The 5,589-nt window shown below is 42.7% G+C and overlaps 1 pseudogene; it reads left to right on the forward strand.

Annotated features, from left to right (window-relative positions):
• Window positions 1-308: 308 nt before the first annotated feature.
• Window positions 309-1,055, forward strand: LOC147824769 (myb/SANT-like DNA-binding domain-containing protein 7 pseudogene; annotated as a pseudogene).
• Window positions 1,056-5,589: the final 4,534 nt, after the last annotated feature.

Below are 5,589 nucleotides of genomic sequence, written 5' to 3' on the forward strand. Positions count from 1 at the left end.
AATGGAGACTGCTGCTTGGGCCAAGCACTGTGATCAGAACTTAGTGGCCTCTGGCACACCAGAGGAAGAGGGAACCAGCATTCTGAAAGCGAAAAGGACCCAGCAGCTGATCATCAGCCCATCTTGAAAACAGTGAAGGAATCGGGTGAGGATTGTCAGCCGTGCATCAGTGACCAGGTGTGAGAAACCAGTGACCTCAAGGACTCCTGGGATGAGTCCTCAGGTGCGGGGTGCTCTCACGGGACCCCAGCTACAGCAGCCTCCACAGCCTTTCCAGAGGTGCAGTTGCTCCCTGTCAGAGCAGCCCCTTGACCAGACCGGGCATGTCGGGTGAGGCCAGTCCTTCCACCAGCACCAGCAGAAACCCTCCTGGTGCAGCCTCCACACTGCAGCCTCCAGTCTTCTCTTCCAGTCTTGGTTTTGTCTCTGGTGGGGATAGGCCTGTGGCCAGTGAGTCCCCACCAAGGTGGGCAAGGCGAAGAAGGCGCTCAGTGGCCAGGACTATTGCAGCTGAGTTGGCAAAAACCAGGAGATTGGCACGAGAACTTCCAAAGCGGGAGGAAGAAAAACTGGACAGGCTAATTGCTATTGGTGAGGAGGCCAGTGAGCAGCGAGACACTGCCAACGAGCTGCACAGGGACGCTGCCATGGCAGTCAGACGCTTGGCGACCGCAGTGGAAGAGGCAGCTGGTGCTTTTCAGCTAGGGCTTGAAAAATTGCTTCAGAGGCTGATTTCAAATACCAAATGCAAGAATTGATTACAGAAGGATACATTGCCTAAACTGGTAGAAGTCCACTTCCAACACCTGCCTTCTGGTACCTTCACTTTTTCTGTGTCCTCAGAAGAGAGATGAGTCATTGATAGAGTGGTAGGAGTTCACTTGTGAGTTCCTTTTCCCAAGACCCTCCACTGATTGAAAGATCTTCCCAAACTGTGAAGGGTGGCCTAATAGAAAGCAGATGGAGCTGAGTACAAGAGCCAGTTTGTCCTGGCTTTATCGCTGATATGAGGCAATCTCCTTCACCTTTCCACGACAGTTTCCTCATCTGTAAAATGGGGGACAGATAGGTAACTCCTGCCCTGCCTACCTCACAGGGTTGTTGTGAGGATCAAATGGCTAATAGATGTGAAAATTTAAAAACAATCTACATATTTAAGTTATTAATGCACATGACCTTGGCTGAGGCAAGGCTAGGATGAGCACATTAGTTCACAAGACATAGAAGTACGGTTGCATACCGTGACCTCATTGCTTGAATCTTTACTAGCTTAATTTGACAGCTTCATGAAGTTTCAGATCTTAATTTTTCAAATCCCTCTGTGACTCAGTAGCCTAGTATAGGCACGACATTGTACCTTTATCTCTCTTAGTTTCAGTGCCATGGCTCTGATAGGTCTACTAGTAAGCACTCATGATAGTCAGATGAGCATTCTCTCCTTCATTTTACTAGTTGTCTCCTGTCAAGGATGTAATTAACTGACAGGCAACCACAATTAATAGTACCTTATGGTTCATATTGATAACCTTTGATATGATGAAATATTGGCTGTTTCATAAGATAGTAAATGTAAGTAAATTCTTTGCATTTTATATTACTTAGGTCCCTTTTTATGCATATGCTATATCTTTAAATTATGGTTGCCATTTGAACATTGTGGAAACAATTTGGATTGTATCATTTTACAATCTGCTTTTAGTTAATTTCATTCTTTTCTCTTAAGTGATTTTGGTTTTGGTTGTTGTTTTGGCCTGGTATGTTAAAAGGGCAACTCTTAGAAAACTTTGCAAGGTCACTTTTTCTCAGACGGTATAGACAAAAGTTGGAACATCTAGGTAACAACATATGGAAGAAGAGATGAACTTTGTTTTCCCTTTAGCTTTGAGAACACTGGAGGGTGGTGTAAATGAAGACCACCTGTGATAAACTTTTAAGCACAAACCCTCAGCGGGTACACCTTACACCTCAACGCACATTCTTTGCGAGAGATGAAGCAACATTTTCAGTTAACTTAGAAAGAAGCTATTACTGGCCATCACTAAACTAACTTAAAGCTTTTAGCGGTTTTCTTAGTACTTTCAGAAATCTTTGGGATTTGAAAGGAATACTTTTGGGAAATACAAATAGTGTTTGGAATTTAAAAGTTTTTCCTGCAGTCAAGACACTGGGGGAAAAACTGCAGGTGTATTAGAAGGTGTTATGTTTTCTATATCTCAGGCTGGATGCTTACCTGAATGCTGGAAATATGCATAGGTGAAGAAGCGTCAGAACCACAGTGGGCCTACCATGAATACCACAAGTGGCAAGCAAGCCAGCCAGCAGGGTGAATGCAGGCTGGCCATGTAGTGCAGTGGAGGCGGCGCACTGGAATCTGGTTAGAACTGGTGGACTCTAACCCTAGTCCACTTCATTGGGGAAATCACTTGCCCTTTTTATGCCTCAGTTTCTATCCCTAAAACGACAGATTTGTACCAGATGCTTTTTTCTAGTATCTTTCAATTCTAAAAATACTTTAGCATGATGTAAAAATACAAAATGAAAATGAAATTTCAGTTGTATTGTTTTCAGCACAGCAGCATAGTAGTATAGGTTGGAAATTCTGGTACAAATTGTATTTTAAGGGAGCCTTCTACAGTATTAACGTTACTATACCCATGAACTTTTAAGCACCAGGCCAGACATAAAGATTTCTTGCTTTCAAGAAGTATATGCTAAGGTATTGAACGACACATATAAACACATCTTAATTGTTTTAGGCCTTTATATGGAAGGATTTGTGTCAGCTATAACTGGAAATCACTAATACTGATTGAATAGATTTTTTAGAGTTAGACCTATACAGCGTAAATCAAATGGTAGGAAAGTACATAGGCAAGGATTTATTTAAAATATGAAAAGTGCTGGGCCGGGGATTTAGCTCAGTGGTTCTGCCTCCTGCCTTGCAAATGCAAGGTCCTGAGTTTGATCCCTGGTACCAAAAAAATAAAAAAAATTAAAATAAAATAAAACATGAAAAGTGCTGAAGAGCAGAAGTGGAGTTAAAGTTTGGAGGTACTGTTGTGAAAATCTACTGGATGAAGTGCTATGTATGGTGTAGGAATAAAACTCAAGGGAAAAGGTTCTAATGAAGTAAACAGAAAAATATGCTAAGGGGACAAAGATCGCAATAAGAGGAGACCAGGTGGTGTGAAGTGAGCAGAGTCCCACCTAAGCGCCAACCCCAGCCCTGCTACCTGGACAGCCTCACACAAGCCTTTCACCAGTGCCTGGCTCAGCTTACTCCCCTGCATGGGACCAAGCCATTGTCCCACCTACCTCTCAGGGGTGTTGTGAGGACCGACAAGCAGATGAATGCAAAGCTTTGTTAGACACTGAAGTGTAGGCACTGAACTGGAACCGGAGGGGGGAAAGACCCTGTGTGTTGGAGGACCATGATGACTCTCAGAGGTGTTCGGGAGGAGAAGAAAGTGGTATGCTGGGAACACTGACGCAGAGATAGGGCTGACGCTGTCTCCTGGAGAGCATGATGTGAAGGCGGTGCTTGTGTGTATCAGCCTCCCACTACCTTTGTGTTTCTGTTAAGTAATTTAATCCTGGTATGGACAAGTAAAGTCTTTACTTATTAAACATAATCTCAAAAGCTATGAAACTCTTGTAAGAAAGTGTAGAAGCCTATCTTCATGATCATGGGCTAGATTGTGCCTTCTTTGCTAGGACATCAGAAGCACAAACAATAAAAAGAAAGTTGATAATTTGAACTTTAACCAAAACTAAACACCTTTATGCTTTAAAGGAAACCACAATAAAGTGAAAAAGAAACAACCAGTAGAATGGGAGAAAATACTTATGGGTCATACATTTGATAAATGATTTATATTAAAAATATGTAACAAACTCTTTTTACTCCTAGTACTTACTGTGAAAAAGTGAATAACCCATTTAACGTGGAAAAAGAGTGTGAACCCAGACATTTCTCCAAAGAAATATGAATGACTAAAAAGTTCATGAGTAAATGTTCAACACTACTAATAATTAGGACAAACAAATAAAATCACAATAAGATACTACTTTGACCCACTAGAATGACTACAATACAAAAGAAGATAGCAGTCATTGGCAAGGATGTGGAGAAATTACATATTGTTGGTGGAGCTCTAACTTGGTGTAGTCACCAGTACTAACATGGTCTGATCATTGGGCCTAGCAATAGCCGAGAGAACTGAAAGTGGGAATGTACACAAACCACATGAAAATTCATAGCAGCATTACTAACAATAGCCCAGATGGAGAACTAGACCACAGTGTGCATCAGCGGGTGAACAGGTGAACAAAATGCGCTATTATTTTACAATACAATGGTGTTTGGTAATCAAAAATAATGAAATACTGATAAATGCTATCATTTAAATGAACCTCAAAATTTAGTTCTAAGGGAAAGAAGCTATACACCAAAGTCCACCTATCACATGGTCCCACTTCTGTAAAATGTCCAGAATTGAAAAGTCCGTATAAGGAAAAATTAGCTTAGTGATTGCCAGAGCTTGAAAAAAGAGTGACTGGGTGATGACTAGCGATGAATACAGTTTCTTTTTAGAAGAATGAAATGTTCTAAAATAAGATTATGGTAATAGTTGCACAATTGTGGAAATGTGCTAACATATTTAATTGTGTACTCTGAAGGGATACATTTTTTGAGATGCAAATTATATGACAATAAACATGTTTAAAGTGAGTTAATAAGGCCAAGACCTACCAGTTTCTTGAAATGGTAGCTCTTCCCACCCAGGCATTATTTAAATTCACATCTGTCTGGAAGAGACAAGGTGCTTCTGGCCTTGTCATCCTCCTGTTTTCTTACTCTTCAGTAGCAAAAATGAGCGCATTGCTCATTTGGAAATCGGGGATGACTAAGTGTGTATATTTATCCAATGATATGCAACAAATTGCTGCAAATGTGGTAGCTCAAAGTAATACTTCAACTGTGTTCAGAAGCCTCGGAATGGCTTATCTGGGTTCTCTGCTAGTGCCCCACCAAGCGGAATTCAGGTGGCTTTGGGGCCGTAGGCTCCTCCTAGAGTCACCAGGGAGGGGTCAACTTGCCATCTGTTTCATATCATGGGAAAATTTAATTTCCTTTTGCCAGAAAGACTGAGCGTCTCTGCTCCTCGCAGGAGGCTGCAAGCCACGTGCAGCTACCTGTCCTGAGTGCTTCTCAGACAGGGCCACTTGTTTCCTGGCAGCCAGCGGCAGGGAGAGACTGACTGGGGCAGGGCTACGGCTTAGTCACAAACTGCTACTCCGTCATCCTGCTGTGCCGCGTGTGGCAGTCACGAGGCTGGGAGCCTTGGGCTCTTGCCGGGTCTGCTGGATGGGAAGAGAAGCTCTGCCGCTCCGGGGAGGGGGCGCACAAATATATGAGCACCAGAGGCCCCCCAGTGTGGCATCTCAGACCTCAAGAACAAGCACTTCAGGCACTGCGGAAATGCAGGGCTGCTAAGACCAGATACCCACTGGGAAAAACTGCTTGCTCCTCTGTATCAGAAAACAAAGTAAAATCCAAATGGACTAGAAATCCAAGCATAAAAACAA

This window comes from Heterocephalus glaber, unplaced genomic scaffold (genome assembly GCF_053883595.1).
Source record: "Heterocephalus glaber isolate CG9 unplaced genomic scaffold, H.glaber_assembly_v1.0 deba00001531, whole genome shotgun sequence".
Taxonomy (NCBI): domain Eukaryota; kingdom Metazoa; phylum Chordata; class Mammalia; order Rodentia; family Bathyergidae; genus Heterocephalus; species Heterocephalus glaber.